Below are 23,992 nucleotides of genomic sequence, written 5' to 3' on the forward strand. Positions count from 1 at the left end.
GGTCTGGCCTAGCTTGCGTGCAGCCCAGACTGCCGCTGACATACCCTCTCAGGAGGTTTTTTCACTGCAGATCCTACGGATTCAATCAGGAGGCGTTCGAGGCACCACATCCTCCCACAAATTATCTCCGGACCCGCGCAGGACGAAGGTAAAGTAACCAGCCGGCTCGTCACCTAGCGAACCACTTGGCACGGGCCTATGAGCAACGTAGCATTGACTAGTGCACTTAAACATTGGCTTTACATGAGGGGCACCCCCTCCCAAAATGCTCTCACAACCATCGGGACAAAAGCCTGAGTTCTATTCATGCAGGATAAGGAAACAGGAACGGCGTGCCATCAGTCAGATAAATCCCCCAATGCATCCTCAGGAGCGCCGCCCGAGCTGTCGCTGGCGTCGCTGGCCTCGCCATCGCCCTCCGCATTGCCGCCAGCGGCGTCAGGGCCGTTCACCACGCCGCCCTCGTCGGCGGCCGCAATCACGCCGTCGTTGTTTGAAACGAAGGCCCTGACGAGGGCGTCCACGTTGTCTTCCACCCAATACGCCAGGTCGTCTCGGACGGCCTAGGGGCCTGGGGCGATGGCAGCGTCAAAATCAAAGTGAGGATCCATGTTCCGGAGATGGCTGAAGATGCGGGAGAAGGCGCGCCCGAGCAATGCTCGACTCCTCTCCTCCACCAACCTGTTGGCACGAACCGACCGTGCCTCCAGCTGCATCACGATGTCGGTGAAAAACTGAAGGTTGCCGGCGTAGTTAATAGCACGCGGCTCGCCAACGGCCGCCTCGGAGATGTTAACCAAGGCCGTGTTGGCCCTCTCTCGAAGCGTGGAGAGCATGGGGGCGTGCTCATGCTCCAAGAGGCGACGCTGAGGCATCTCATCCGCGTTTTGGCGAGCGACAGCCTCAGCCTCAACCACCTGTTGGCGAAGAAGAAGCACCTCGGCATGGGAAGTAGCTGACTCCCCCTGCGCTGCCTCAAGTGAGACCCGCAAGGCATCGGCCTACCGCGTTGCTTCCTCTAATTTGGCCCTGAGGGCGTTGGTCCTACCCTCGGCCTCAGTCCGGACCAACTCCAGCCTCTCCTTGAACTCGCGCTCGAGGTTGAGGCGCGCCGTCGCCACCCGACGTGAGACCTCCTCCGAGACACGGGCTTCCCGCGCAGCTATGTCGTCCTCCGCCCGTGTCACCCAGTGCTCCCTCATCTCCAGGCGCTCGTGCTCGCGCGCGCGATCGGCGTCTTCCAGCGTCAACGCCTCCTCACGCTTCCGGAGCTCCGCTGGGTCGCCGGAGGCCACCTTCATTGATGCAAGGGCCGCCTCGCGCAGCTCCACCTGCTCCTCTAGTGAGTAGCACCAGGTCAAGAGCTCCTGTGCTCGCTCCTCCGTGGCCTCTCGCCGCCGGTCAGCTTCCCGGGCTTCTTTGACGGCCTGGGCACGGGCCTCCCGAGAGGCCGCCAGCGACACCTTGGCCTCCTCATCATCAAGATCGCGCCGACGGTGCGCAAGGGCGGCAGCCGCCTCCAGCTCGCGCCTCTCCGCAATCAGCCGAAGGCCCTCGGCCTCAAGGCACGCGTCCTCATCAGCAAGTTCCTCACCAAGCAGGCTCACCGCGTCAGCCGCCCTCCGGAGGAACCCTTCGCGAAGAGCGCGACGCTCCCGGGCGTGCTCGAGTACATCCTCCACACCATCATCCGCCCCAAGCAAGCGCCGTGGGGCGCGGATCAGCACTCCCCTCTCGGGCAGGGGGCTGGGGGCTGGCACCCTCGAGATGACCGGGCGCGCCCTGCCGAAGGCCCGAGCTAAAGCCAACCCATCTCCAAGTAAAGAGCGCCGGGAGTACCCCAGCCAATCGCGGTCCACAACCAGACGATAAGCCCACGGCAGGCTGGCTATGCCACGGGAAGGTCCGTGAAGGAAGACCGCGGGGAGCGCAGGGCCAAGTTGCGTTTCAAGATGACTCGTCTCGCCAACCGGCCTCACCACGAGGGCCCGACTGCTCGGGATGGTCAAAGACGACGGAAGAGGTGGAGGCGAAGTGGATGGCTCCTCATCCACCCCTGTGAGCTCGGAAGGAAGGGCCCTGCAGAGCAAAGATCAGAACAAGCAACGAAGGAGTCAGGAGCAGGAAAGGGGGAAGGCTTACTCGTCGATGGCATAGTACTTCCTACGCTTTAGCAGGCGGCAAGGGTAGTCGTCGCCCAGGGCCTCCCTCCTCTTCTGTAGGGCCTCAAAGTCCACGCAGAAGCGACCCAAGAGTTGATCGCAGGGGTCCGCTTGCGACAAGGAGGAAGCATCGAGGCGACTCGCGTCGGGGGCGTCCGCCTGATGCGCGCTGCTGGTCGCCTCACCAAGAAGAGCGGCTGGGGCCTCGGGAGCCTCAGCCTCAGGCACTGCGAGCGGCCTCTCGCCACCTTCAACTGCGGCAACATGGGCCTCAGGAGCCGCTCCCTCATGAGCGCCGCCCAGTGTTGTCGCCTTGGCGAGGGCACCCTCGGCCTCCGGAGGCTCATGCCTCCCTGCACCACCACTTGAGGAAGAGTCGCCCCGGGCGGCTGCGAGGGCAACCACCAACACTGGGTTCTCGTGAGGCCCCTGGAGGCCAGCGGGGCGCGGCCCCCATTCGTCGAAGATGGGCATCTGGCTCACAAAGTCGCCTCTGTTCGAGCAGAGGTACAGCAGGGCCCCCCCTTGACGAATGTCGCCGGGGGAAGGATCCCTAGTCAAGACCAAGAGCACCTTCCTCAGAGCTTCAGGTGTCAGGTCCCCTTCCTGGAGCCGCATACGGTCCCTGCGACTGCTGTAGGCCCACATTCGATGAGAGTGGCGCTGGAGAGGGGCGACACGATGTAGCAAGAACTCCTTCACCACCTTGGGCGCCGTCACGCCAAGCTTTCTCAGGAAATCGAAGCGGTGCCAGACGAAGGCGAGTCGGGGGCTCGCGAGTGTCACTTGGCCCCAGCCTGAGTTGGGGACAGCAGGCAAAGATGGCTCCCTCAGCAGGGGGCTGGGCACCCCTACGTCCACATATAGCCATCGCTCGCGAAACCCAGGCGCGGGCGGAGGAAGACTGAAGTCAATCCCAGGAGGCGCTGTCTCAGGCACAGCATTGAAGCTCACACACCCCGAGCATTGGGTGGGGTCGACAAGGCGCAGAGAGAAGAAGTGGCGCAGCAAGGCAACCGAAGGAAGGATGCTTGTCATTGCCTCGCAAACGAAGGCAAATACCGCGAGAAGGGTGATGGATTCAGGACCCAGATGCATCATATGGATCTGATAATGGGAAAGAACGGCATTGAAAAAGTCAGAGAAGGGGGGAACTAGTCCCGCCCACAGGGCGTCGGCGAAATACCGGACCTCGGTGGGAATCCTGTCAACGGAGAAGCGAGACACGGGCCAGGCCTTCGTCCTTCCGCACTCATTGAAGTGTTGGAGAACGTAGCAGAAATTCAAAATTTTCCTACGTGTCACCAAGATCTATCTATGGAGAGACTAGCAACGAGGGGAAGGAGAGTGCATCTACATACCCTTGTAGATCGCTAAGCGGAAGCGTTCAAGTGAACGGGGTTGATGGAGTCGTACTCGTCATGATTCAGATCACCGATGATCCTAGTGCCGAACGGACGGCACCTCCGCGTTCAACACACGTACAACTCGACGATGTCTCCCACGCCTTGATCCAGCAAGGAGAGAGGGAGAGGTTGAGGAAGACTCCATCCAGCAGCAGCACAACGGCGTGGTGGTGATGGAGGAGCGTGGCAATCCTGCAGTGCTTCGCCAAGCACCTACGGGAGAGGAGGAGGTGTCACGGGAGGGAGGGAGGCGCCAAGGGCTCAGGTATGGATGCCCTCCCTCCCCTCCACTATATATAGGGGCAGGGGAGAGGGGGAAGGCGCAGCCTTGCCCCTTCCTCCAAGGAAGGGGTGCGGCTAAGAGGGGGGGAGGAGTCCATCCTCCCCAAGGCACCTCGGAGGTGCCTTCCCCCTTTAGGACTCTCCCCCTTTTCCTATATCTTGGCGCATGGGCCTCTAGGGGCTGGTGCCCTTGGCCCATGTAGGCCAAGGCGCACCCCCTACAGCCCATGTGGCCCCCGGGGCAGGTGGCCCCACCCGGTGGGCCCCCGGGACCCTTCCGGTGGTCCCGGTACAATACCGATGACCCCGAAACTTGTCCCGATGGCCGAAACAGGACTTCCTATATATAAATCTTTACCTCCGGACCATTCCGGAACTCCTCGTGACGTCCGGGATCTCATCCGGGACTCCGAACAACATTCGGTAACCACATACAAACTTCCTTTATAACCCTAGTGTCATCGAACCTTAAGTGTGTAGACCCTACGGGTTCGGGAGACATGTAGTCATGACCGAGATGTTCTCCGGTCAATAACCAACAGCGGGATCTGGATACCCATGTTGGCTCCCACATGTTCCACGATGATCTCATCGGATGAACCACGATGTCAAGGACTCAATCAATCCCGTATACAATTCCCTTTGTCTAGCGGTATGGTACTTGCCTGAGATTCGATCGTCGGTATACCGATACCTTGTTCAATCTCGTTACCGGCAAGTCTCTTTACTCGTTCCGTAACACATCATCCCGTGATCAACCCCTTGGTCACATTGTGCACATTATGATGATGTCCTACCGAGTGGGCCCAGAGATACCTCTCCGTTTACACGGAGTGACAAAATCCCAATCTCGATTCGTGCCAACCCAACAGACACCTTCAGAGATACCCGTAGTGTACCTTTATAGCCACCCAGTTACGTTGTGACGTTTGGCACACCCAAAGCACTCCTACGGTATCCGGGAGTTGCACAATCTCATGGTCTAAGGAAATGATACTTGACATTAGAAAAGCTTTAGCATACGAACTACATGATCTTGTGCTAGGCTTAGGATTGGGTCTTGTCCATCACATCATTCTCCTAATGATGTGATCCCGTTATCAACGACATCCAATGTCCATGGTCAGGAAACCGTAACCATCTATTGATTAACGAGCTAGTCAACTAGAGGCTTACTAGGGACATGGTGTTGTCTATGTATCCACACATGTATCTGAGTTTCCTATCAATACAATTCTAGCATGGATAATAAACGATTATCATGAACAAGGAAATATAATAATAATCAATTTATTATTGCCTCTAGAGCATATTTCCAACAGTCTCCCACTTGCACTAGAGTCAATAATCTAGTTCACATCGATATGTGATTAACACTCAAGGTCACATCCCCATGTGACTAACACCCAAAGAGTTAACTAGAGTCAATAATCTAGTTCACATTTACCATGTGATTAACACTCGATGAGTTCTGGGTTTGATCATGTTATGCTTGTGAGAGAGGTTATAGTCAACGGGTCTGAACCTTTCAGATCCATGTGTGCTTTACAAATCTCTATGTCATCTCCTAGATGCAGCTACCACGTTCTATTTGGAGCTATTCCAAATAACTGTTCTACTTGGAGCTATTCTAAATTGTTGCTCCATTATACGTATCCAGTATCTCTACTCAGAGTTATCCGGATAGGTGTTAAGCTTGCATCGACGTAACCCTTTACGACGAACTCTTTTACCACCTCCATAATTGAGAAAATTCCTTAGTCCACTAGTTACTAAGGATAACTTTGACCGCTGTCCTGTGATCCATTCTTGGATCACTCTTGTACCCCTTGACTGACTCATGGTAAAGCACACTTCAGGTGCGGTACACAGCATAGCATACTATAGAGCCTATGTCTTAAGCATAGGGGACGACCTTCGTTCCTTTCTCTCTATTCTGCCATGGTCGAGCTTTAAGTCTTAACTTCATACCTTACAACTCAGGCAAGAACTCCTTCTTTGACTGATCCATCTTGAACACCTTCAAGATCATGTCAAGGCATGTGCTCATTTGAAAGTACTATTAAGCGTTTTGATCTATCCTTATAGATCTTGATGCTCAATGTTCAAGTAGCTTAATCCCGGTTTTCCATTGAAAACACTTTCCAAATAACCCTATATGCTTTCCAGAAATTCTACGTCATTTCTGATCATTAATATGTCAACAACATATACTCATCAGAAATTCTATAGTGCTCCCACTCACTTCTTTGGAAATACAAGTTTCTCATAAACTTTGTATACACCCAAAATCTTTGATCATCATCAAAGCATACATTCCAACTCCGAGATGCTCACTCCAGTCCTCAGAAGGATTGCTGGAGCTTTGCATACTTATTAGCATATTTCAGGATAGACAAAACCTTCCGGTTGTATCACATAAAACCTTTCCTCAAGAATCGTCGAGGAAACAATGTTTTGACATCCTATCTGCAAGATTTCATAAATAATGCAGTAATTCCTAATATAATTCCAACAGACTCTTAGCATCGCTACGAGTGAGAAAGTCTCATCGTAGTCAACTCCTTGAACTTGTCGAAAAACATCTTAACGACAAGTCGAGCTTTCTCAATGGTGACACTTACCATCATTGTCTGTCTTCCTTTCAAAATCCATATGTACCTAACAGCCTTACGACCATCAAGTAGTTCTTCCAAAGTCTACACTTTGTTTTCATACATGGATCCTCTCTCGGGTTTTATGGCCTTGAGCCATTTATCGGAATCCGGGCCCACCGTCGCTTCTCCATAGCTCGTAGGTTCATTGTTGTCTAGCAACATGACTTCCAAGACAGGATTACGTACCACTCTGAAGTAGTACGCATCCTTGTCATCCCACGAGGTTTGGTAGTGACTTGATCTGAAGTTTCATGATCACTATCATAAGCTTCCACTTCAATTGGTGTAGGCGCCACAGGAACAACTTCCTGTGCCCTGCCACACACTAGTTGAAGAGACGGTTCAATAACCTCATCAAGTCTCCACCATCCTCCCACTCAATTCTTTCGAGAGAAACTTTTCCTCGAGAAAGGACCCGATTCTAGAAACAATCCATATTGCTTTCGGATCTGAATTAGGAGGTATACCCAACTGTTTTGGGTTTCCTATGAAGATGCATTTTATCCGCTTTGGGTTCGAGCTTATCAACCTGAAACTTTTTCATATAAGCGTCGCAGCCCCAAACTTTTAAGAAATGACAACTTAGGTTTCTCTAAACCATAATTCATACGGTGTCATCTCATCGGAATTACGTGGTGCCCTATTTAAATTGAATGTGGTTGTCTCTAATGCCTAACCCATGAACGATAGTGGTAATTCGATAAGAGACATCATGGTATGCATCATATCCAATAGGGTGCAACTATGATGTTCGGACACACCATCACACTATGGTGTTCCAGGCTGTATTAGTTGTGAAACAATTTCCACAATGTCTTAATTCCGTGCCAAACTTGTAATTCAGATATTCATCTCTATGATCATATCATAGATCTTTTATCCTCTTGTCACGATGATCTTTCAACTTCATACTGAAATTACTTGAACCTTTCAATAATTCAGACTCGTGATTCATCAAGTAAATATACTCAACATCTACTCGAATCATCTGTGAAGTAAGAACATAACGATATTCACTGCATGCCTCAGCACTCATTGGACTGCACACATCAAAATGTGTTACTTCCAACAAGTTGCTATCTTGTTCCATTTTACTGAAACCGAGGCTTTTCAGTCATCTTGCCTATGTGGTATGATTTGCATATCTCAAGTGATCCAAAATCAAGTGAGTCCAAACGATCCATCTGCATGGAGTTTCTTCATGCGTATACACCAATAGACATGGTTCGCATGTCTCAAACTTTTCAAAAATGAGTGAGTCCAAAGATCCATCAACATGGAGCTTCTTCATGCGTTTTAAACCAATATGACTTACATGGCAGTGCCACCAGTAAGTGGTACTATCGTTACTATCTTTTGGCATGAAAATGTGTATCACTACGATCGAGATTCAATAAACCATTCAGGTTTAATACTAATCTCTTTGGTAGAGGGAGCGTGCGATGCTTGATCATATCAAGCTTGGAAAAACTTCCAACACATATCGTCGGCTCACCTTTAGCTAGTCTCCGTTTATTCCGTAGCCTTTTGTTTCAAGTTACTAACACTTAGCAACCGAACCGGTATCTAATACCCTGGTGCTACTAGGAGTACTAGTAAAGTACACATCAACACAATGTATATGCAATATACTTCTATTCACCTTGCCAGCCTTCTTATCTACCAAGTATCTAGGGTAATTCTGCTCTAGTGGTTGTTCCCCTTATTACAGAAGCACTTAGTCTCGGGTTTGGGTTTTACCTTGGGTTTCTTCACTAGAGCAGCAGCTGATTTGCCGTTTCATGAAGTATTCCTTCTTGCCCTTGCCCTTCTTGAAACTAGTGGTTTCACCAACCATCAACAATTGATGCTCCTTCTTGATTTCTACTTTCGCGGTGTCAAACATCGCGAATACCTCAAGGATCATCATATCTATCCCTGATATGTTATAGTTCATCACGAAGCTCTAACAGCTTGGTGGCAATGACTTTGGAGAACCATCACTGTCTTATCTGGAAGATCAACTCCCACTCGATTCAAATGATTGTTGTACTCAGACAATCTGAGCACAAGCTCAACAATTGAGCTTTTCTCCTTAGTTTGCAGGTTAAGAAAGTCATCGGAGGTCTTATACCTCTTGACATGGGCACGAGCCTGAAATCCCAATTTCAGCCCTCAAAACATCTCATATGTTTCGCGATGTTTCAAAAATGTCTTTGGTGCCTCAACTCTAAACCGTTTAACTGAACTATCACGTAGTTATCAAAACGTGTATGTCAGATGTTCGCAACAACCACAGACAACGTTCGAGGTTCAGCACACTGAGCGGTGCATTAAGGACATAAGCCTTCTATGAAGCAATGAGTACAATCCTTAGTTTACGGACCTAGTCCGCATAATTGCTACTATCAACTTTCAACTAATTTTTCTCTAGGAACATATCTAAACAGTAGAACTATAGCGTGAGCTACGACATAATTTGCAAAAACCTTTTGACTATGTTCAGGATAATTAAGTTCATCTTATGAACTCCCACTCAGATAGACATCCCTCTAGTCATCTAAGTGATTACATGATCCGAGTCAAACTAGGCCGTGTCCGATCATCACGTGAGACGGACTAGTCATCATCGGTGAACATCTTCATGTTGATCGTATCTTCTATACGACTCATGTTCGACCTTTCGGTCTCCGTGTTCCGAGGCCATGTCTGTACATGCTAGGCTCGTCAAGTTAACCCTAAGTGTTTCGCGTGTGTAAATCTGTCTTACACCCGTTGTATGTGAACGTTAGAATCTAACACCCGATCATCACGTGGTGCTTCGAAAACACGAACTGTCGCAACGGTGCACAGTTAGGGGAGAACACTTCTTGAAATTGTTGTAAGGGATCATCTTATTTACTACCGTCGTTCTAAGCAAATAAGATGTATAAACATGATAAACATCACATGCAATCAAATAGTGACATGATATGGCCATCATCACTTTGCTCCTTTTGATCTCCATCTTCGGGGCTCCATGATCATCATCGTCACCGGCATGACACCATGATCTCCATCATCATGATCTCCATCATCGTGTCTTCATGAAGTTGCCTCGCCAACTATTACTTCTACTACTATGGCTAACGGTTAGCAATAAAGTAAAGTAATTACATGACGTTTAAGTTGACACGCAGGTCACAAATAAATAAAGACAACTCCTATGGCTCCTGCCGGTTGTCATACTCATCGACATGCAAGTCGTGATTCCTATTACAAGAACATGATCAGTCTCATACATCACATATATCATTCATCACATCCTTTTTGGCCATATCACATCACATAGCATACCCTGCAAAAACAAGTTAGACGTCCTCTAATTGTTGTTTGCATGTTTTACGTGGCTGCTATGGGTTTCTAGCAAGAACGTTTCTTACCTACGCATGAACCACAACGTGATATGCCAATTGCTATTTACCCTTCATAAGGACCCTTTTCATCGAATCCGATCCGACTAAAGTGGGAGAGACAGACACCCGCCAGCCACCTTATGCAACTAGTGCATGTTTGTCGGTGGAACCGGTCTCACGTAAGCGTACGTGTAAGGTTGGTCCGGACCGCTTCATCCCACGATGCCGCCAAATCAAGATAAGACTAGTAACGGCAAGCATATTTAACAATATCGACGCCCACAACTACTTTGTGTTCTACTCGTGCAAAGAATCTACGCAATAGACCTAGCTCATGATGCCACTGTTGGAGAACGTAGCAGAAATTCAAAATTTTCCTACGTGTCACCAAGATCTATCTATGGAGAGACTAGCAACGAGGGGAAGGAGAGTGCATCTACATACCCTTGTAGATCGCTAAGCGGAAGCGTTCAAGTGAACGGGGTTGATGGAGTCGTACTCGTCGTGATTCAGATCACCGATGATCCTAGTGCCGAACGGACGGCACCTCCGCGTTCAACACACGTACAGCTCGACGATGTCTCCCACGCCTTGATCCAGCAAGGAGAGAGGGAGAGGTTGAGGAAGACTCCATCCAGCAGCAGCACAACGGCGTGGTGGTGATGGAGGAGCGTGGCAATCCTGCAGTGCTTCGCCAAGCACCTACGGGAGAGGAGGAGGTGTCACGGGAGGGAGGGAGGCGCCAAGGGCTCAGGTATGGATGCCCTCCCTCCCCTCCACTATATATAGGGGCAGGGGAGAGGGGGAAGGCGCAGCCTTGCCCCTTCCTCCAAGGAAGGGGTGCGGCTAAGAGGGGGGGGAGGAGTCCATCCTCCCCAAGGCACCTCGGAGGTGCCTTCCCCCTTTAGGACTCTCCCCCTTTTCCTATATCTTGGCGCATGGGCCTCTAGGGGCTGGTGCCTTTGTACCATGTAGGCCAAGGCGCACCCCCTACAGCCCATGTGGCCCCCGGGGCAGGTGGCCCCACCCGGTGGGCCCCCGGGACCCTTCCGGTGATCCCGGTACAATACCGATGACCCCGAAACTTGTCCCGATGGCTGAAACAGGACTTCCTATATATAAATCTTTACCTCCGGACCATTCCGGAACTCCTCGTGACGTCCGGGATCTCATCCGGGACTCCGAACAACATTCGGTAACCACATACAAACTTCCTTTATAACCCTAGCGTCATCGAACCTTAAGTGTGTAGACCCTACGGGTTCGGGAGACATGTAGTCATGACCGAGATGTTCTCCAGTCAATAACCAACAGCGGGATCTGGATACCCATGTTGGCTCCCACATGTTCCACGATGATCTCATCGGATGAACCACGATGTCAAGGACTCAATCAATCCCGTATACAATTCCCTTTGTCTAGCGGTATGGTACTTGCCCGAGATTCGATCGTCGGTATACCGATACCTTGTTCAATCTCGTTACCGGCAAGTCTCTTTACTCGTTCCGTAACACATCATCCCGTGATCAACCCCTTGGTCACATTGTGCACATTATGATGATGTCCTACCGAGTGGGCCCAGAGATACCTCTCTGTTTACACGGAGTGACAAAATCCCAATCTCGATTCGTGCCAACCCAACAGACACTTTCAGAGATACCCGTAGTGTACCTTTATAGCCACCCAGTTACGTTGTGACGTTTGGCACACCCAAAGCACTCCTACGGTATCCGGGAGTTGCACAATCTCATGGTCTAAGGAAATGATACTTGACATTAGAAAAGCTTTAGCATACAAACTACATGATCTTGTGCTAGGCTTAGGATTGGGTCTTGTCCATCACATCATTCTCCTAATGATGTGATCCCGTTATCAACGACATCCAATGTCCATGGTCAGGAAACGTAACCATCTATTGATTAACGAGCTAGTCAACTAGAGGCTTACTAGGGACATGGTGTTGACTATGTATCCACACATGTATCTGAGTTTCCTATCAATACAATTCTAGCATGGATAATAAACGATTATCATGAACAAGGAAATATAATAATAATCAATTTATTATTGCCTCTAGAGCATATTTCCAACATGAAGATGGTGGCCAGGGCCGAGCGGACCTCGCCCAGGCCTTCTTGATTGATTATGACCGGCCAATCCACGGCGTGGGCCGCCGCCGACGATGAGCGAGGCAGCGGCACAGGATTCTTCCCTTTTCCCTTTCTCGGCGGGGCCATGACGACAGGAAGGGGATGGGGGAAGGTTCGAGGTTGGATTGGATGCGGGAGCTGGAGTTCGAGAGAAGGAAGGACAGGGAGCGCTCAAGCAGTGGAAAGGGGAACAACTGTGTGCAGCAGCGAGTCCGCCTAGCAAGGCACGAAATAAGGAGGCGTGGGGGAATAGTGCCGCCCACGTCCAATCAACCGCCACGCGGCGCCCAAGGCCGCAGGCTGTTAGGGCCCGCGATGCTTCGCACTTGCCCTTTCGCCTCTCTGCTCGGCCAAGTTCGGGAGCGCCGTGGGCCCGGGGGCTACTGTCGGCGTTCTGGGAACAGGGGTCCCCAGACTTGCCTGCCTGCGACCTGCGGCGTGGCTCAAAGGAGGCCCAGCACAGCCCATCTTCATCGACACAAGCTCAAGACCCCTGCGAGGGGCCAAGCCTCACAGGGCGGACGATAAGGAGCTTCCTCAGGCACAGCCTCGTCAGGCTGGCTCACGAGGAGGCGGAGAGTTCAAGGCAGGGTACCTCGCGAGGTGCCCATGACACAAGCCATGACGACCAAGGGTGCCAGTCGGGCGCCAGCTCGCGCAGTGTCCTCCTTTCCTCTTTGGTGCAAAGGGAGCAAGCGCAGGCGAGAGCATCAAGCAAAGGCGTCCATTTCGGTGCAACAAGACCAAGACCAGCCCAACGGCCGGAAGGAAGTCATTGTGGAGCCCAAGCCGGCGTCATCACCAGAGCCTTTGACAGGCGAGGACCAACTTTAGTCAGGATAAGTGTACCCGCTGTTCCCCTTCAAAATTGCCAATTGTTGGCGCCCTTCCCTCTCAATATTTGGGAAGAGGCCCAGGGCCTTTGCCTATAAATAGGACTAGCCACCCGCAAGGTAGAGGCATCGAGAAAACAAGGATAGAGAGACACGGAAAGAGAGAGAGGCGACTGAACTCCCCCTAGCAGTGGATCGCGCCAGCCAAGAACAGACCCTCGCGAGGCTGTTCTCCCTTTGTATTGTTCATCGTCAAGCCCAAGAGGCAATCCACCACACCACACATTGGAGTAGGGTATTACACCACAATGGTGGCCTGAACTAGTATAAATCTTGTGTCTCTTGTGCTATTCAGTTTGGTAGTTTAGGTCCTAGCGATTCAGCAAGGAGCGAGCCGGTAGAGGGTTGAATCTTCGCGCGCACCCCAGTGTTCGAACCTCAAGGGTCTGCCGGAACCCGAAATCCGACAGTTGCCCTGCGGGCGATCCTCGCGAGGCTGATCCCTCCAGGCTCCCTCGCGAGGCTGGTCCTACCAGCGATCCTTGCGAGGTCGGTCACACCACCCTTGGCGAGGGCCTCGGTCATCCCATCGTCCTCCACCTCTTCCTCCTCCTCGGTTGTAGCCCCGGTCGTTGCGCTCGGGGCATCGACCGAAGCATCCTTCTCGAACGGCTCTGAGCTCCCGGCATTCGTTGGTGTTGTGGGTGTAGAGGTTGTGGTAGGTGCAGAATCGGCTACCCTTGGACGACTCTGGCTGGTCCCTGCCGTGCTTCGTGTTCGGTTCTACTGCGAGCATGGCTGCTCCTTTACGCGTCACGTCCTTGGCCTTGGTCTTCTTTTCTTCTGGGTCAGCAGCTGGAAGCTCGAGGAGGGAGAGGCGTCCTTCCTCAGCTCTTGCACACTTGGTCGCCAGGTTGAACAACTCCAGAGATGTGCAGATCCTCGTGGATGGCGAGCTCCTCCTTCATCTTGACGTCACGGACGCCATCAGAGAACGCTGAGATGATGGCCTCCTCAGTCACCTTGGGAATCTTGAGGCGAGCGCTGTTGAACCGCTGGATGTCCTTCTATAGGGTCTCTCCAAGCTGCTGCTAGATGTGGCGCAGGTCACCCACGGCCGGAGGGCGGTCGCGAGTGCCCTGGAAGTTGGCGATGAAATGGTTGTGCATCTCGTCCCAAGAGGAGGTCGAGCCGAGAGGCAGGTTCAGGAGCCAGGTGCGGGCACCGTCCTTGAGCGCCATGGGAAACCAGCTTGCCATGACCTTTTCGTCTCCATTGGCTGCCTCGATGCCCAGCTCGTAGAGCTGCAGGAACTCCGCGGGGTCGACGGTGCCGTTGTAGCGAGGAGGCAGATCCGGCTTGAACTTGCCGGGCCAGGCGACGCTACGCAGCTCGGTGGTGAAGGCACGGCAACCTGCCGTGGCCACCGGAGCTTTTTGCAAATGTGGGGCTTGCTCTTGATGGTTTCCACGTGCCGCTGCCAGGGGCAGCGCGGGGTCTTGGCGTGCTGGCACAGGGATGCGGTCTTGACATGCTGGAGCGGGGAGCACGTGTGCGCCTTCTTGAGGCCGAGGGATTTCTTGGCAGCTTCTTTCTTGCCGCACGGGCACCCGACATCATGGGTCACGTCCAGGGGACGCGCACCTTGGAGCCAGGGCGCCTTCTTGGGGAGGAGGTGGGGGAGGCGCTCCCTGAGCCGCGTCGCCGATGCAGGACAGAGGGCGAGGTGACAAGAGGGACGACGCATGAGAGCCCCCAACGGTGCTGACCAGCTCGGTGATGCGAGCGAGCCACTCCTCGTAGAGGTCGTCGACAGGGCGGTAGTGTAGGAGGTCACATGGCAGGAGTAATGTGGCCTGCGCATCCGTGGGGGCGCGACGAGCATGAGACGACGAAAAAGCTGGAGTCAGCGATGGAGTGGTGGTGCGGCCTTCCCGCTGCCCCGAGGGGTGCAACGAAGATGCTTGCTGCTCGTTCCCCACTGGGCCGGTGCCAGCGTTGGCGGCAGGCAATGGAAAACAACGAGGAGGCCCATCGATGGGAGCCGTCTGGGCGACGCGGGCGGCGAGAGGAGCCCGATGCTCAGCGCGAGCTTGGCGAGCGTCTGCCATGGATGCGACAAAGCGACGGAACGCAGAACATCAGAAGGGGATTCTGGCGCACACCTACCAGGCGCGCCAAATTTCGGATATCAGGTTCCGGCAAAACCCTTAAGGTTCGAACTCTGGGGTGCGCACGAAGATCTTCTCCCTACCGATACAGGCCCCGAAACCTCGCCGCGAATCTAAGCTAACACGATGAACAACACATGAGGCACAAGATTTATACAGGTTCGGGCCACCATTGTGGTGTAATACCCTACTCCTGTGTGTGGTGTGGTGGATTGCCTCTTGGGCTGATGATGAACAGTACAGAGGAAGAAGAGCCTCGTGAGAGGTGTTCTTGTGGTGGTGCGATGCTCTGCTTAGGAAGGGTTCGATCAGCTCTGGATCAGATGGCCTCCTACTGTGGTGGCTATCTCTATTTATAAGGCCCTGGTCCTCTTCCCAAATATCGAGTGGGAAGGGAGCCAACAACGACCTTTTTGAAAGGGGACAGCTAGTACAAGCTATCCTGACTAAAGTTGGTCTTCGACTGCCAAAGGCACTGGTGATGACGCCGTCTTGGGCTCCACGGTGACCTCCGCCCTGCCGCTCTGTTGGTCTTGGTGTCATTGCCCCGATATGGAAAGCTTTGCTTGATGCCTCAGTACTCCGCGTCTGCGCTTGCCCCCTTTGCACCAAAGAGGAAACAAGGACACTACACAGGCTGGCGCCTGCCTGGCGCCCGCCTGGTCTTGATCGTCATGGCTTGCGTCATGAGCACCTCGCGAGGTACCACTTGCCTTGATCTCTCCGCCTCCTCGTGAGCCTGCCTAGTGAGGCCGCCCCTGAGGAGGCCTTGTGTCGTCCGCCTCGCGAGGGTTGGCCCCTCGCGAGGGTCTTGACCTTGGGTTGATGAAGACGGGCCGTACTGGGCCACTAGCTGAGCCACGCTGCAAGTCGCGGGCAGGCAAGTCTGGGGACCCCCGTTCCCAGAACGCCGACAGAGAAAATTCCAAAATGGGGAAAAATGCCAATGACAAATCCCGGAAGAAAACAGCGAATGGAAACCAAGGCGAATAAAAAGTTCCAACATAATTATACATAGTCCCAACATGAAAGTAACATCACAGCGGGTCTACTACCCTTGTACATGAAACTAAACATCATGACAAGTGCGATTACAACAATACATCATGCTCATGACTACAGCGATACTCTAACGGTCTACTGCTCAGTCGGTGCTGCTGCAGGCTCTTCTCCTGAGCCGGACCCTGATCCTGAACTGATAACAAAGACCTCCGGGTCAAGAGGGACGCGACGACACTACCTTGAGGGCTCTCCCACAGGGGCAGGTGGGGGATGGGATCTAAGCATAGGAGCAATAGGAGTAGTGACAAGGGAAGACCGTGCATCAGGATCGCTGCGGGGGTTCACCATCAGAGGGTTAACGGTACCCTGCGAGGTCGTCGATGGAACGGAGGTGGAAGAAACCAGAGCAGAAGTATAGATGACAGCGGGAAGTGGGTTCCTCATATGAGTAGCTGCGAGAGCGGTGCGAGCACGTGAAAGCTCTCGAGCTAACTCGTAGTTTAGGAGATAACTAGCGGTGATGTAGCGAGAAAGGTGGATAGTGGGACGGTCCATGCCGGATTAATCAAAGGAAAACGGAAACGCCCATTCTCGTGCAGAGATGGGTAGAAGAAGAGACCAGGGTGGGTATGCATGCCGACCTCGTTGTAGCGCAAGCCTACAAGAGCCTCGAGAGCAGCATACTGAACCGCCTGGGATGGCATAGAAGCAAGACCACCCTTAGTCGAACAAGTGTAAGCGCCGGAAGGTGAACTTTGGTGTAGAGTGACCTCAGCATAATACTCATACAATGCACTGGCCAGATGCTCGCGATACACCCGATACTCTGGATCAGCACCCTTTGGGTAGAATCGCCGCCACAAGTTCTGAAGCATATGCGGTGATGTGTACGGAGCTGGCACAGGATGGTACAAGATCAGTACTGGTGGCATCTACACCCACAAATCATGTGGTTAGTAATAACAAAGAAACATGCATGCAATGCAACAATCGGCACTCAAATGAAACTATCTACCGTTTCACAAACACACTAACGGTCTAGCATGTCCTACAATCAGCGCGGCTCTGATACCAAGCGTTGTGGCACCCCGGCTCAGAGCAACCAGTTTACCTTGCATTGCCAGCCCAGAGATCAAGTCTTCTGGCAATACACAACAACATGGTACAGAAACAACCGCTTTATTGATGCTAGCGGATTACATAGCTCTAATATTACATCGAGATTCGAGGCCAAGCAGCACACACGGTGCTGCTGGACAGTATGTACATTATCTAATGAACATGACGGGGCCTCGATCACACGAGCTATGCAGCAGCGGAAGAACGACGAAGTGGAACTCCATAGCACAGGGACACCGACGTGAACACGGCCTAGACACGAGATGCGCTCTGATGCGAACTGACTTGCCTGAAAACTGGCATAACACGCCAGGTCAGTACATTGAATGTACTTGCAAGCTCGGAACAAACATAAGCACGATGACAAATAATATCATGATATTTAACCAGATTAATACAATGCAAAACTACTACTGAAGGAAAACAAACGTTTCATGCAATGAGTCCCACGGACCCGCTTACCTGACGGTTACCTCGTAACCAAACGGTGACCATTCCTAGGTCACACCTGAAACCAATCACTCATGAACACCTCAAGTGTTCACGCTTCACAACGAACCAATACATCACAGCCATCACTTAGTTTGCAAGATTTATTAGAAAAGTTGATCCATGGTGTGAGTTACTCCTGAGTTATGCCCATAACTGAGGACGCGACTATCAATAGATTAATTACACTCTGCAGAGGTAGCGCACTTTACCCACACTATGGAACACCTGGCCTAGCATTCCCATTCGTGTGGACCAAAGCATTCCGTCGAAACCCTCCCTTTGTCATGCACTCTCCCTGGCCACTCCGACCAACTCCCCCTCAGGGCTAGGTCTTGGGTGAGCCTGTGTCTACCAAAGACACCAACGGCCACCGTCGTGGCAAAACGGTCCCAAACAGGGACAAGGTACCATAAAAACAAAAATGAGCACACAAGGTTATGTCTGCCTACCGGGCCAGGGTATGCACGCCCATAACCTTCCCTCGCGGGAGGCACCGGTGAGAGCCACAACAAAGGACCGAATCAAGACCTACCCATAAGGTAAATGTGGTCGCACTGAATTAAAACCCGATTCAGTGGCACCATGATGTGATCAACATCATATTCAAGTTGAACTTAATCAAGTTTAGCTTTGATAAAAACTTTTTATCATCAACATGATATACCACTAAAAGAATCATGCAACTATTCGTTACGCAAAGCAAACAACGCATATTCATGGATCAAACTTAACAACATATACATCTTGCAATACTTAGAACCAAACTTCTCTGGTTATAACTCATTTTTATTTATTAAGCAATATTTTTGTTAGTTCTTTATTTAAATGAAACTACAACTAGTAAAATAACTACCATTAATTTCCATAGCAATATGCATAGAGCAAAATATTACTCTACTTAGCCAAACAAGCTCATGCATTCAACCAGTAACTAAAACAAGCATATCAAGCATGGTAAAGTAACTAGAAATTAACCAAAGTTATTTATCAAATTTTAATTGCAAAAAGAACTCATATTCAAGTAGAAAATGATAGATATTGAAATAACACCATCCAAATGCTGGTGTGGCTTGCCTTAGTGTAGAGGAGGATCACACACCTCTTGGTTTGCTTCAAGACAAGCTTCTCCTTCTGAAAAAGAATTTAAACCACAAAAATATTTGTCAAAACACATTCTGAAAATCACCAGAAATTCTAGACAGCAAGGTAAAATCAACCTTTTTGTGTGCTACTAGAGCTTTCAGAAATAGAGACAATGCGAAAAGAATCAAATCATTTGGACGTATAGTTTAGAAATGGTGGCTGGTCAAAGTTCGGTCAAATTTCTGAATAATACTTGTATTAAACAAAAATCCTGGGGGGTGTCGTCGAAAGCGTAAAACAGAAATACGCCTCCACTCGTACCGCTTCAGGCGCGAGTGGTGAGACCGACAAGTGGGTCCCGCATTTCAGGAGAGAGAGGGGGTGTGTGAGATTAGAGAGAGGCGGGGCTTCACCAGAGCTCACGCCGGCGACGAGGGGGTTTGGGGCTAGGCTAGAGGGATAAGATTGAAGCGGGGCTCAAGGCGCACCTGCCCGTACCTGTGGCTTGGCGAGAGGTGGATGGAGATGCTTGCAGTTGAGCTCGCAGGCTACAGTGGCGGACGGGGTTTTGCCGGAGAGGTTGAAGACGACGGCTAGAGGCGGCTCCGAGGGCTCAGTGGTGTCCATGCAGCACTAGCAGATCCCCAATGCCCCGCCCAAGCAGCTGCTTGAGCTCGAGAGGCACCAGAGAGTGGCGGCTAGATTGCAGGGATCATCGGAGTCCTTTGGTCGGGGCGACGGCTAGAGGCCTGTCCGCCCGAGCTTCTCCTTGTCTACGTGTTCGTGGAGGTGGTGTGGAGTGGTGCTTGGCTAGAAATCGAGTAGGGGAGCGCTATATATAGCCGGAGCAAGGGGGGAACGTGTCGCCGCTGGAGCTCTCTGGACACGCGGCGAACGGCGATGAGAAGCTCTAATGCGAGGGGGAAAACTCTTAGCATCAACGCAGGAGCTTGCCCATGCTCGCGGACGAGCACAGGAGGCGGTTGGGGAAGCGGACAAGTGCACGCGTGCACTGTTGCGTTTCGGACGCGACGCGGCCGTGCTTGCTGTGGCGGCTCCGGTATCGGCAAGCGCTAGGGAGCGGTCAAGGGTGATGGGTCGGGGCTTGTGGCGTGGTGCGGCAGTCCATGGCGACCGCTGGAATGAGCATGCGCAAAACAGAGAGCAAGGCGCCAGGCAGAGCGCGTCAAGACACTGCCAGGCGCCATGTCCACGCGTGGTCACCAAGCTGGCATGGTCAAAACGATGCCAGGAGCGGCCAAACCTTGTCTACATGCTCGACTGTGCAGTGTTTAGTCTAGGAGAGGTGATGGTTCATGCCCAGGCCGACCAGACATGACTCCACTAAGCTGACAAGTTTCTGTCTAGAAACTTGGTCGCCAAGTTTGGCCACCTTCTAGAAGGCCATTAGGGCTGATCTCCTGGGGTTTAGGGTTACTTAGGAGGGTGTTTAAGCTCAAGAAAGATCAAGGCTAAAAGCTCAAGGAAAAATGCACTTGCTGCACAAAGTGCATTTCTGGTCCAAAAGTGAAAAGGTTTTCTACAACAAAAATATTACAAAAAGTGATGCAATATTTTTGCATGGGAAGGTGTGCCAAGGTGCTAAGAATATTTAGGAATTACCTCAGATTTTTCTGAGCAAGAAAAATTGAAGTTGCTTTGGAGCACAAGTATCTGAAGTGAGTTTCAAAGAGAGAAATGAATATTTTTCTTTTATGAAAAATATTCATCTGATTATTTTGAGGATTGATCAGAGGAATAAAGAAGATAGGCCACTTGATTGAAAGTCAAGGATATGCCCAAGTGACAAGTCCATTTGAAATGATTCAAACTCCAATTCATATCAGGGCAAAAACCACGATAAAAACCAAGTCTGGAAGAGAGAGAGAAGGCAAGTCCGGAAAAAGAGGGAAGGAAAAATCCAGGCTGTCACATATCTATCAGATATAAATCGAACGACATATATTGCAGGATGGCAGGCACACCATCATCACCAACTCGTCTATACTGTGTTAAAAAAACTATGTTTTTTATAATTATATATGTTATATATATTCCTCTTGATTTTTCCTATGTATAAAGTTGTGATATAAAAGGTTTTTATATTTCTTTACAGAGGGAGTATCTCTCTGTCAAAAATATATTTATGTGTAACTAGTTACTCCTGTCTTTCTACTTCCTTTAGCTGATATGTGGGGCATCCGGCAACGGGGTCCACATGCCATATGCACCAAATTAGAGTGCACAACTGCACGGTAGACACACCCCGGTCGTAGCGTCGCAGTAATGCCTAATGAGCCGTCAAATCACAAAAAAAAACCCCTTTCCAACTTTAGCAATAAGCTGGACGGATGAAGCAACAATATTTCACTGGGCCTGAATCCCCTTCTACCTCATCTTCTTGTTCAGAGAAAACCCCCGCTCGAAGATTGCATAGGGTTTTCTCATGGAGAACCAGGTACGAATTCTTCATCCATCCCTGATAAATCCAAGTCCCTTGGTCGCGGGTAATCCTAGGATGGTAGCCGCCACCGTTGATGCATTTTTCTTGCTACTGAATCTAGTGTGTTTCATTTGTAGTGCCCAAAGTGCAAGGACCCTACAGGTTTCTATGCCCTCGGCGAGACGCCACACTTGTTCCTTCTCATCCTAACACAGGATTTTAAAACGCACCCAGTAAGTTCCTAGAATCCTCTTTTCTATCTGGGAGGGTGGGTTTTTTGAACATGCTGTGGACTAATTTGGAAATTTGGATTCCTATATTTGGATAAAAGGTACTAGTACCATAGTCAACACTGACGTGAAGGAGGAAATTATTTCTAGATTTGGATAGGGAATACATGTGTTCTCATATTATTTTTACTGTACTACATTCCTTGCTCTTCTAGAACACATGTACTCAAGATGCTCGGCCTAGCCATAACTGAATACACCAGTTTAATGGTCATAGTGAAGACAAGCCATGGATATAAGTTCCGAGTTGGGTTCATGAACCAAGAAGACTGCTGCTTTTTTATGACCGAATTTGGATAAACTTTCTCAAGTGTTACAGACTGAAAGTTGGTGCAGGAATGTTGATGGAAATAGAAGAACCTGGTCTCATCTTCACTGCGATCTTCCACCTCGACGTCATTCCAATTGTTTATCTATGTTAGTTTTCTATCTGGTTATTGCTTGTTGCCTCGATTACTTCTTAATCCACCTATTCTGTCTAATTAATCACAATTTAACTTTAGAATTAGCAACGAATCTCTCACGAAGATGCTACTTCTAACTAATATTTTCTTATAATTGGTGGCACGTGTAGGTTTTTTTAGAGTTAAGAAGGCTACTCGTTTGTTATTCTATAAGAACTCGGCTGTTACTGATGGCACTGAATTGACTGGGACGACATCCACAAGTTCCTACACTTTATTGATCGTCTTGACGTCCTTGTGGGGCGTTTCAATGGTGGAAGGCCACATGGGATATGCGTGCCAGTGCTATACTCGTTGAACAGGTCCAACTGTGTTGAGAAACTTATGGTACGAGCTGTTTTCTGTTATATATGTTGTTCATAAACTCTTGCTTATGCACATTTTTATAGTTGTGATCTTCTTGAAACAGAAACTGTACAGTTCAATTGTTCCTATACAGATGCCTGACCATGGTCGGGTCACACTTGCGCTTGGTCACAACATGATGTTTATGTTAACCTACTCCATTCCCCTTGGAGGTGAAAAGATACTTATTCATGGGTGGTCTCAAATAATGAAGGCCCATCCATCTTGGAGAATAGGACAGAAGATTATGTTCCTGCTTTTCCATGGCTCTAAAGCGAATATCCTATTTATTGACCACATTGCGAGATGGAGCCGCTTTCAGAAGGTTGCAGATGCGCGGGGTGGAGCCAGGGCCTTATCCTAGGGCTTGGCGGCCTCACCCTTGGTTAACTGTTTTCAAAGTAGCACTGTTCGAGGCATGCTTTGTACGGTTGAACCTATATAAGTACTCATACTGCTTTCAGCTCTGGTTGTTAAGTGCCCCTGCTGGTTTCAGTTAAGGTTGTCAAGTACTCCTGCTGCTTTTACAGTCTTTCGTGTTTCTTCAGTCCTATCTTCCTCCAGCCGCCAAAACCAAACCAGCACCGACGGGGCTGCCTGCTTCCGCCTCCCACAGCTGGCTGCGCCTCAGCGCACGCATCGCCGCCCCACCATCTCCTAAATCATTAAAGCCGATGTTTGAGGCCTCTCCTCGTCCTCCGTGCACTTTGGTGCGCTCGCCGCGGCACCTCCCTCTCGCGTTGTCAACATGATCAACAAACAATAGAAATCGGCAGAGGACTGTACGTGGAGAGGATGACAGTAGGGGCCCACCATGTCCATGGCTGAACGGAAGGAAGTTCCTCATTTTTGTTATATATACTCCATTGCCAGCGTAAGGAAAAATAAAATGCTTCCTGCTAGTGGTTTCTTGATATCTGGGACCCACGAGATTGCCAGCATATATAGTCAATAGACAAGTGAACATCACAAGATCGGCTGACACCTGGGATGTAGCTGCTCGAGCAGTATTTTTTTGTTATTATTGAGACGGAGCAGGGTTTCAACTGGGTTGTGGCCCGTCTAGCCCAGGCTTATATTTTATGTTCACCACATGACCAGCCCAACTAATTTTTCTTTGTGAAAATGAGCCAAGTTTATTTTTTCTGGAGAATACCCAATCTAGGCTTACTTATTTTTCTACGCCCTGATGGGCTGCAACTCTTGCAAGACGCCTGCAAATCTTGAAAGTAATATGAAATGGGCTTTAAATATAAAAATAGATGACAAATTGGTAATTACTTTATAATTTCTGAATTTTTTCACATTTTCAGATTCCAATTTCACTCATCTTTAACCTAATTTAAATATATCTTCAAAGTACTTTAAATCTGGCTTGACATTTCGGTATTAAAAATGGTTTGGAACCCACAGAAATATGCGAAATTTCGTTTAAATTTTTAACCCTGGCCCTGGCCAAGAAAAAAACGGACTGCAATAAATTGCATATGAAGTTGCAATGAGCTATATATAAATTATTAAAAAAAAAGGAATGGTCTGACTTGTGGGCCTATTAAGTTGACGCGTATGCAAGATTTGTTTACTTATTATATACGACAATAAATGATTCTAGCAGACGAAACCGTTGGACGTTAATCCAACGACCGTCGTGTTTCTTCAATCTCTGATCTTCTTGCTCCAGCCGCCAAATCCAGCGCCAGCGGGACCGCCTGTTCCTGC

This window comes from Triticum aestivum, chromosome 7B, assembly GCF_018294505.1.
Source record: "Triticum aestivum cultivar Chinese Spring chromosome 7B, IWGSC CS RefSeq v2.1, whole genome shotgun sequence".
Lineage (NCBI taxonomy): Eukaryota > Viridiplantae > Streptophyta > Magnoliopsida > Poales > Poaceae > Triticum > Triticum aestivum.